A 10,574-nucleotide genomic window follows, 5' to 3' on the forward strand; every position below is an offset into this window, starting at 1 on the left:
TAATTTGCCCAGTTGGTTGGAATATGAATGTCTATGTTTTTGCAACCTGTTATCTCCCCTTGGTATTAGTATTTATCTCTGAGATATTTTGCCCACTGTATTCCTGTGTTCTATGAGCATATATTCTTATGTGGCTTATTTGTGGGTTACTTGAGATTAATATTTACTGATTTCAATCGTCCATTTTTTTCTTGTGCCTGTTTGGGTATTCATTCAGAGAGGTTGTGCTAAGTGAAAAAAATATCTTGCAAAGTGATAATTCAAAATAACAACAACAATAGATAGCACTCTATGTAACTTCATGACACACACTGATGAGAAAGATGTACAGTTAAGTGTACAGTTACCCAAAGCTTCTTACTTGTCAGTAACATACTAGACCAGAGGATCTCAAACTCAGGCCTGCACTGTAAATATATTTGGCCCAGAGAGAAAATACCAAAAATCTACTACAGCTGGCCTGTCGGTAGACCTTGCATGCACTGCTAATATTGCAAATCCCAGAATGCTCTGCTGCCGCATCTATCAGGACCCACAAGGTTGGCCTGCGACTTTGTTCAAATGTCTCAAATATTTTTAATGTACAGAAAAAACAAATTGTCAGTAAAATAGGCATGGTCATTCTATTAGAAGGCTTTTATCAAACTGATTATCAATATTGCAAAATAGAAATCCAGTTGTACATTCCTTTTAGGCAGATTTTCTGGTGAAATATATCACCAGTAGAGTGAATCCCCTGTCATATGGTCAGAGGTCACATGAGGTCATAATGCTCAATGTCGTGTTACTTTAAGTAATTAGATAAACAATGCAAAATGCTACAAAGCCCTGGAGCTCTTGTGACATCATAAATTCAAGGATGTATTGACTAAGTATGATCCTAAACAATGAATTAATGACAAATGCATCTATGATTAGGAAAAAAAATATAAATATAACTTAAATAAAAATTAGTTCACAACTTTTATGGTCTATTATGGCAAGGCATGTGTGTTGGAAAGTACTTTTGTAGCAGAACTAGCATGATAATGTGGAATAAGAGCAACACTTCACTGAACAATAATTGACATGAGCAGACCAGCTAATTATTTTCCGGTCTGTAAATAAGCCAAAGAATGAATGCCCAGCCAAAAAAAGATGCACTGAAAGATGGCAGACGATTGGTCTCCGAAGAAGCCAGCAAGCTGCAGATGACTGGACTTTGGAATAGTAATAAAGTATGCTTGATTCTGCAGAGAATGGCTTTGCCACTAAGATAGCAGAGTGGAACAGTTAAGATGCAATCCAGGTTGGTAACGGGTGGGAAGTTCAGATAAAGAAGCTAAACATCAAAAATATTCTGAAGTAAAAGTTCTGGACAATATGCATTCAAATATGAAGAATTTGTTTGAATAAACATATTTTTTAAAGGACAGAATAAAAAAATAGTGTAAGGAGACAAAGACAATTTGCTTTAAAAAAAACTTTCAATTACATGTACTGAAAAATGTTAAAATATATGTGAAGTTGGCTACTGAAAGGTACTGCACATTTATAAAATGGATCCTCTTCATCACATTTTCCTTGCGTGGAGAGTTTTGTCTTGTAATGATGTAAAGCGTGGATGACGAAAGCTGCAGTAAAAAATGTTGCTGTTTTGAGAGTGTGGCGTTTATTAGAATTAGCGGACAAGGGCTGGGCTACAAGAAAGCAAAGAGGACTGATGGGATCAACAGGTATTTTTTGCTAAATATGATTGACACTGCAAACAAAGAAACACGTACAGCATTTTTATTTAACGTTGAATTCATTACTAGACTATTAGTAAAGTTTCCGCTTTAAACTGAAAAAAATGCAAGCATTTTTTGGGATATAGATAAAACTCTTAAAATCAGTGATATTAAGTTATTCCATCAAAATATATCCAGTCAGGACATATATAGTACAGGTAGATGGTTTTTACTGAAAAGTTGCAAGAGATATCTTATCTATAGGCTTGCATCAGGTGATCTAACAGACAATTGCACCACTAGCAGTGTAGACAGGATAAGCGCTGCAACTGGTGACTAAGCAGAAAGGCTATAAAGACCAAGCTGTCAATGGCAGGGCAGGATGAAGCCAGAAATTAATCTGCTCCTAAAATCCCCTTCAGCTGAGCACAGCCTCAGGGCATATGCTGGGGATGCTGAGAAAAGTATACCTCGGGCTACACAACTAAAAGTAAGTAGGACAGCTGTGCAGACAATGAATTCCTTGATCTCCTTGCTGCTGTGAGTTACACAGTTGGAATGAATAAATACAATGCCCCTGATTCATCAAGCAAAATCGGATTATCGGTCGTGCATTCGTATTAGCGATCCGGAATCGTGCGCGATCGCGCTATTCAACAACTGAAAAAGCTCGCGCACGGAGCCGCGCTTATCCGACAGCTTTTTACTGGCGATCTGGAATCCGGCTGGTAGTGAGGCGGGTGTACGCGCATACTCGAGTCCGGACCGCGGTAATCCGCGATCGCTGGCCGCGCGTACTTTCGCGCTTCCAGCGAGCGCGGATTTCATTGATGAATCAGGGGCAATGTGCTATGCTGCGGTGGTGCACAGTGCGGCATTGCACTTTTTGCATGGAAATTTGGATGGAATTGGAACACTCGGAGGTTAATGCTTTCTTAATGCTGTACAGTCTCAAGAAAACCAATAAAACTATTACAAATAGAATACATTTACTGATGTAATATATATGCTACCAAGTATACCAAAAAGAAGTACCATTTTATCTAAAAGCAACACAGGAAGCATGCTGTTTTCCCCCCTTCTCAGAAAAGTTGGGTTATGCGGATGTGGCAATAAATCAACTTATCCAACAGTTTCTATTTTTTCGGTCACAGGTTTGTCAGGAGAAAGAGTGGAAAACCTTCTAAACATTATCCCTAATCTTGAGATTGCAGGATGTGAAGTAGCCGATGCTGGATCATTCATTGTGGATCCTATTTAGATATCACTGGACCCTGCAAAGTTAACAATTAGTTAAAAAAAAGAATAAAATTTTTTTTAATTGTGTGTTTATTTTTAGGGCTGCTTTAACGGTTCCTGAAAATGGTAAGAGGTAGTATGTACCCCTGTACTAAATCCCTGGGGTGAGCCAGAAAATATCTGGGAGTTATCTCAATACAGTGGGGTCACGTTGTGGGGATTAGCCTTCTCCCCTAATGGTGGGGAGTCTGGTTTCTACTGAAAAGGAAGAGGGCTACATGCTTTTGCCCCCTTTCTCAATTAGCAATCCAGATTAAAAAAAAAAAAATATTGGGGAAGACCACAGTGGCTAACATTTATTCCCCAAAAAGGTCCAAACCCCTTTAAAAGGTTTGTTTTTAGTTTTGAGTGTGTGTCTGTTTGGAAGAGGGGAGTTAGCTGTGGTTAGCTGTAGGCAACTGGCGTACATAAGGAGTAAATGCTGTCTTAATTTACATAGCCTTAGTACAACCACCTCTGGTTGCATCAACAGTTGGAAGTCTTTGCTGTGAACTGTGTGTGTAAAGATCCTGCAGATTTTGAGTATTTTTTTAATACATTCCCCCAACTTTGACAGGTTGGATGGGGCAGTTCAGAAGAAGCAACTGCCATATATGTTTTTCAAATTCCTAATAGGATTGAGGTCTTGACTTTGAGTAGACCATTGTTAGACAATGTGGTTTTTGATTTTCAACTTCACTATGTATAATTGCATAGTTACATATATTATATGAAACCTCATTTAGTTAAATCCAAACAAGAACAAACCTTGACTGTTACATTCAAAATTGATAAAGCGTATTAATTGTATAACACACTCATTTCCATTTCATGGTGGGATTACCTTACATAACCTTTATGGAGATTATAATTAGAAAAGGTTTTGTTGAATTGATTACTCAGTTTTATCTAGTGTCTTGTTTCTTTATTCTCTCGAAAAATTGCTTGCTCAACAATGTTAATGGGAATCAGTCATATAGCTATTTATTTTGTCATGTTAATGGTATTTAGTTTTGTTTAGATGACCACTTCCTGGCCAGAATGCAAGTTAAGGTCACGTTTATAGAAAATTAAAAAAGTGTTGTACTTTAAGATAATATTAACTTGCAATAAGTTGGTCAATAGTCTTTTGAAAGATGATTCCAGTAATTTATGAGTTGCCTGTAGGATGTAGTAAGTTATAGCGTAATGTCATACCATATGCTGTTACTTTTTTTTTATCTTATTCTTTAAAATCAACAGAAATTCTTAGAAACATTATCGTTTTCACACAGTTTGTAAACAGCTTCCTGGTATGTGATGTAATTTATGTAGTATTGGCTGTACTTCGAGCACAGTTGATGAGTAGAGTGCATTTCATTATTGCTAAGGGATTTATTGCAGCTACATATTTACATACATTTTTTTATTTTGTTTACCTGGAGTTAATTAGCACCATTTAATATTAAAATGTCCCCTTTTATAAAATGTGATATTGTAAAAAAAATACATAAGAAGAAAGCTCGTTTTTCTACTTATCTTATTACAAAGCGGTATTGGCTGGAAAATTGTTACCATAGAAGAAGCGCACACACAGTTCACCTATTTTGGCATTAGCTCTAATGTGTGCTTGGACCTTTCAGCAAATGTCCTTACAGCCTTACAACTAAACAAGAGTAAAATATAGGCAAGACATGGTAAACACTGTACAGTTACTTTAATTTAAAAATCAGTCTTGATGTCCTTTTATAACCGCAGACATGGCAGATTCTCTTTGAAGTTTTATGCCAAGCAGTTGGATACTTCCAGCTTATAAAAGTAGCATTAGGGGTCTATTTAAATCACATAATAGTGGTTGTGATTTTTTTTTTCATGCAGCTGTGGCAGATTGCAGCACAATATGCAAAAACAATGTCTTGCATTAGGCTGTGCCTTTTGTGGTGTTGAGATCTGCATTGTAGCCGTGGTTACAGCCACTTCCGTGTGCAGTGTGGTTTGGCTCACTCAGGCACACAGCAGTTTGCTATTTGGCCAGGAGCTGTTAACCACTCTGAATCACACTTTAAGGCAGATTTATCAAGCGAATGCGCGGAAGCTCGCAAGGCCCATATACGATCTGTGCGACACAACTTATTTCTGAGATCTGATAGTGAGTGCTGGTGCACTCGCCTGCCAGCTTACAGCATTGATAAATGAGCAGTGGGGTCGAGAATTTGCCAATTAAGGTGATTACATACACAGGTCAACATGTCATTTTCTGTAGATATAATTTTATGCGGGCTTTGTAGTATTTTTATATCCGGATTTCAAATCTGTGTTCAGTTTTTCTCTAGCATATCTACTTTTTGTGATGCAGCTAATTACATATTGTGTGAATTTTGCTATAAATAGCCTTAACATATTACAACATTCAACAACAGTTTACTTTTTTTAAGGTTAGAGACTCCACTAACTGCGATTGATTTTATTTGTCATCATGCCTACAAATTGCCCTAATGATCCAGACAGTTTCTGTTACGTGTGTGGTTTATTCACGACGAAAGCACGTCGCCAAATTACCACAGAACTTAAAAAGATATAGAAATTATATTTCAGCTGTCCACTTGGTGACCAGGATAAATCCTGGGCTCCACATGTCATCTGTACCTGTTGTTCGGACTTCATGACTGGCTAAATCGATGTAAAGCAACAATGCCATTTGCAATCCCAATGGTGTGGAGAGAACCGCGGGACCATCTAATCGACTGCCATTTTTGCTGCGTCAACAAAAGTGGATTCTCAGGTAAAACTAAGCACAAAATTGTATATTCCAGCCTCGATTCTGCAATTAGACCTGTTCCTCATAATTATTCGTTGCCAGTTCTGGTACCACCACATGATGGACTTGCTTCTGTAGAAGGTGATGAGAAATGCAATGGGGTTGCAGCCATTTACAACCCCCAATCATCTGATCCTGACTACTTGGCCGATGAGGAATTCAGAACCAGAGACTAGGTATGAGCATGCAAAATGTGAGGATTCCCACGGCTGCCTTCATTGATGAGCACAGCCGTGGGACTCACACTAACAGGAGGGCCCTCATTTAGCTTCTAGTGCCCGGGGATGCAGCCGCAGTACTCCTCCTGCCTCCCTGGGTACTAGAGGTTAAATGAGGGTTTGGCTAAACACAATAACACTGAAAAACAAAAGCAGCTATTGTGCTAAATGGTAAGCAAAGCATGAAATATAGAAACAAAGATTAGGATAACAATCCAAACAAGACCCCCCCCCTCCTTTGTTCCCCAATTTGCTTACAGCAGAATATTGGGAGATTATATTAAAATTGTTAAGAATGAGGGCTGCATATGTGACCACATACATATTTTCATTTTCCTACCATCAATTTCCATTGTAAAGTTATGTCAGATTGGTAGATTTTAAACATATACAGTTCAGATATATCCTGTGGTTTTTCTGATTATAAATGCTGAACAAAAAGGCTGTTGTCAATAGCGGTAACTAATGTTTGGTTTTATTTTACAGTGTAAATGTTAAAATGACAACACCTCTAATTCTCTTGTTTTTCTTTTGTAAAATAGGTCAGCAATATTTCACCATACCAAAATGTATATCACAAATTTACTAGCAGTACTGCCAGGTATCATCTTACCATAGTTTTCCTTTACTAATGAAAACAAAATGTTTGTTAAACTAAACATAATCTTTCTACTGTTTTGTTTTTCTCATAAAGCAAATAAAATGTATTTGTTTAAGCTTTTGTTACTTTTCAGTCAATTACTGAAAATGCAAGGGGTCAAAATTCCAGGTATAGTAAAACAGAGCTTGTGAAAGTGACAAGAATGAAGAATTAATAGCACTAAATCTATTCAGTGAACTTCACGGAAAAAAGGCTGCATATCTTTTCCAGGAATAGATAACTGTGTTGAAACGTCATTCTGTGGCTTTTTTCTGTCACATGCAGCTCACAAAAATGCCATAGCTGATGAAAGGTTTGTAGTTCCAGGCTGTGCCAACTTATAAGCATTATACTCTTGTGTGGTAAAAATTTCTAGAATATTTTCATTTAAGACTTTTGACACTACTATGGAACAAACCTATAATATAAATAAAGAATATTACATATTATCTATTGCGGGATCACCCGTAGCAATGGGGGGGAGGGGAAGATGACTTCACTGAACAGGTATAGTAGACAGGAACTAGGCACAGCAAAGAGCAGTTCAGTTTGGGTTTATCTACTAAACCTCTACAGACAAAAACACGCAAAATAAAACAGAACAATAAAATGAAACCTGGCAACTTGGTCTCTAACTGACTGTTAGTTCCCTCACTAACAGTCATGGGCAACCTACTGCTGCGCAGGACCCCAATGCCCTAGCAGTACAGTTTTTCCCCAAACTCTCTGTTTTTACTCACAGTTTCTCCTTGTTCTCCTCCCAATTCACAGGCCAAGAACTGGAGCCCAGGAAAGAGCAGGCTAGGAGTTTATATCCACAGCCTAATTGCCTGGATGGCTTTCAGCTGGGATAATTGACACTTAATCGTCCCCAAGCCTCTTTAGCTCCTCCACCTGGCCAATAAGCCCATTGTCCGACAGCCCTGTACTTCAGTTCCACCTTCAAGTAAAAAAGAAAACTGCCTGATTAAACAGAAAAATGTTCGGCATAAAATCTGTATCTTGGACAAATGTACCTATCATCCTGGATGAAACCCTGTGTTTTTGTTAGCCAGCTGGTGCACTATTTATTGTGTCATTACCAAAATATTTATTGGGAAGTTTATCTTCATATAGGATTGCAAGCATGATTAGAAAAAAAGCAGTGGGTCTGATTTATTAAAGCTCTCCAAGACAGGTAAGGGTAAACTATCATAGGGGAACCTGAGTGAGCCTGCAAACCCTGCCCCTGTCTCATAGCATAGTAGTATCCCTGCAACCAGAGCTTTCTGGATTGCAGTCAGCCATGTGTGGTTAGGTTCCCGAGAGAGAGACGGAGGGAGAGTGCAGACAGTGCAGGGAAGTGAGACAGCAATTAAATGTTTTGAAGTTGTAGATATGACATCTTAGGGATTAAAAATCTCTTTTTTTTTTTTAATATTTAGCTTTGGAGGTTTCAGCAATGTGTAGGTGTCAACAATGGATTATTTACCCATCTATCCAGTGAAAAGATGAATCCAGAATCAGCTGCTCTTTCCACGATGACAGGAGCTGTGTCCACTCCTTTTATTTCATTCAGCCAGAAAAAAGCTGTTTTCAGTTGTCTTTTTATGTGATTGACTAAATTATTAAAAAAAGGAGTAAACTAATTAAGCCATGTTTAAGGGTTCTAATTATAAATGTATTTACTAAACATTTCCCAAACTGTACACGTTTTACATTATATTTAATTAGAAAATGTGTGAATCAAATTTTACTCAAGATTTCTACATGGATTCAAAGGTAAAAATATATGTAAAAGTTGGGTAAATCCTGGAAAAACATTCACATTTTTACTTTACATTTACATAGATGGGTAAATAACACTTCTAAATAAAGTAAAAATGTTGTTGTTGGTTTTCTTTTTAAGTGCAACACCCTTTTTTGGGGGGTGCAGCACCGCCCCTTTAAGTCTTGATCGCCGCAGTGACTTAATGGGAGACTTAAGGGGAGCACAGAGCCTCACGGGCAGAGATAGGACAAAGAGGTATTCCAGGATGTCGCGGGACCAGGGTCATATTTTTAGTTTAGTTCTGCTTTAATCATGTTTTATTCACAGAAGTCACAAGGACTTAAATATGTGTCTTTAGCTTAAATAATGTATCTTGGCTTTTTTTTAGCATTGTAGCATAGTGAAAACTCTAAGGCTAGGCTTGAAGGGGATTGCAAGGTGTTTTCCTCAAGTTCACCTGGAAAAGATGAAAATGGTCCTGAATAGGGCCGCCAGTGTTACACTGTAGATTTACAGCTCCTTTTTTGGGATCCAGGCCCAGAGTGTCTTTTAAGGACCAGAAATTGAGCATGGCTCTGGAGCACCTGGCCAATAATAATACACAAGCACCTGTGCTTAAAACACAGGGGAGTTGCTGCTTGAGGCCGGATGGCTCAGGTGGACAGGCTTAGGTGGACAGGTGTGTAGTCTGTATGCTGGGAGGGCCCAGAAGGTCTCCAAAAGTTTAGGTCTGCAGGACCAACAGCTCTGAATAGTGTGAGAGAGCCAGGAGGCTAAATTGTGTGTTTCCATCATGCTGTTATGACTTTGTTCCCTTTCAAGGGAAAACCCTAGAATTGTCTTATTTTTGTTGCTGTTTTGACTGAAAATGTGCTGTCTGAAACTGAACTGAATTAAAGCCTGAAATACCACTTTGCAGCTTCAGCGAGTGCTAACCCCTCACATCATCTTTTATTATCCTCACATTTATGTGATGCCCTAGTTTAAACATTTAGCTGTCACAGATCCCCACAGGTCTAGGGCATCTAGCCCTACCTGGCTCACCCATCTTGCAGTCCCTTGTTGCCAGCACCATCTCTGCTTCTGGATCCAACTCTCTGCACGATTCCTGGTCTAGGTCATGTTCTTCTCGATCAGCTGCTTCCTTGCCTCAGAGGGCTAGGGTGTTCCGCAGACGCACTCCATCTGCTGGCAGCCATATGAACAACACCTGAGGCTATCTCTTCACCAGCACTCCCTCTGCTTTAAAGGAAGTGACCTGGTGCACTAGTGGCTAAATCTTGTCTAACCTTTCTGCCACCTTATTTAACTGTCCCACCCTCTTCTGTCCTAGTTTAAATATCCCCCCAGCATTCCCTTAATTCTTTTCCATAGCACAGCAAACCCCCTTTTATTTAAGTGCAAACCATCCCTGGCATACAGGTTGTACCCCAATGAAAAGTCAGCCCAGTGCTCTATGAACCCAAATTGTTCCCTTTTGCACCAGGACTTAAGCCATGCGTTTAGCTATCTAAGCTCCCTCTGCCTTTCCTCTGTTGTGCATTGCATAGGCAATATTCCAAAGAACATAACCTTTCAGGTCCTTTCCTTCAATTTGAAACCTAGTTCTTTAAACTGATTTTTAAGGATCATCAATCTTCCTCCATCCTCCATCTACCTTTTCATTGGTTCCAACAAGGACCAAGACAGCTGGGTCATGTCCAGCTCCTCCAAATAATTTGTCCACTAGGTCCACCACATGCCGAACCCTGGCACCTGGGAGACAGAAAACCGATCGGTTGAAGGGATCTGGGCAACAAACTATTCTATCAGTCCTCCTGATCATAGAATCCCCTATGACTACCAACTGGGTCTCCCACCTGCACATCTTCACATAATTTTGCAATGTTTGGGTGCTAAAACACATGGCTGGCCTTCCTTTTCTGGGTGCCCCTACCACTCCCTCTAACTACAGTAACCCAACTCCCTACATGTTCATCCTGAATAATCTCTCCACCTTCCACATCTAAGCCATTAATTACCTGCTTAATGAGCAGGAGACCCCTCTCAAGGTGATTAACTGATTTTAGTGTTGCAATGTGCTTCTCCAGCTCTCCAATGTGAGATAGCAGAAAAGCTACTTGCTCACATCTGTCACAGCGGTATTCACCTAGAAGCTCCATTTGTGCATACATATGGCAGA

At 39.2% G+C, this 10,574-nt stretch overlaps 1 long non-coding RNA gene across 1 annotated transcript; it reads left to right on the forward strand.

Moving 5' to 3' along the window:
* The first annotated feature begins 4,712 nt into the window (after positions 1–4,712).
* Positions 4,713–8,247, forward strand: LOC140334620 (uncharacterized). Its single transcript, XR_011921610.1, has 3 exons — positions 4,713–5,191; positions 6,545–6,603; positions 8,067–8,247. It is a non-coding gene; the product is annotated as an uncharacterized lncRNA (long non-coding RNA).
* Positions 8,248–10,574: the final 2,327 nt, after the last annotated feature.

This window comes from Pyxicephalus adspersus, chromosome 7 (assembly GCF_032062135.1).
Source record: "Pyxicephalus adspersus chromosome 7, UCB_Pads_2.0, whole genome shotgun sequence".
Taxonomy (NCBI): domain Eukaryota; kingdom Metazoa; phylum Chordata; class Amphibia; order Anura; family Pyxicephalidae; genus Pyxicephalus; species Pyxicephalus adspersus.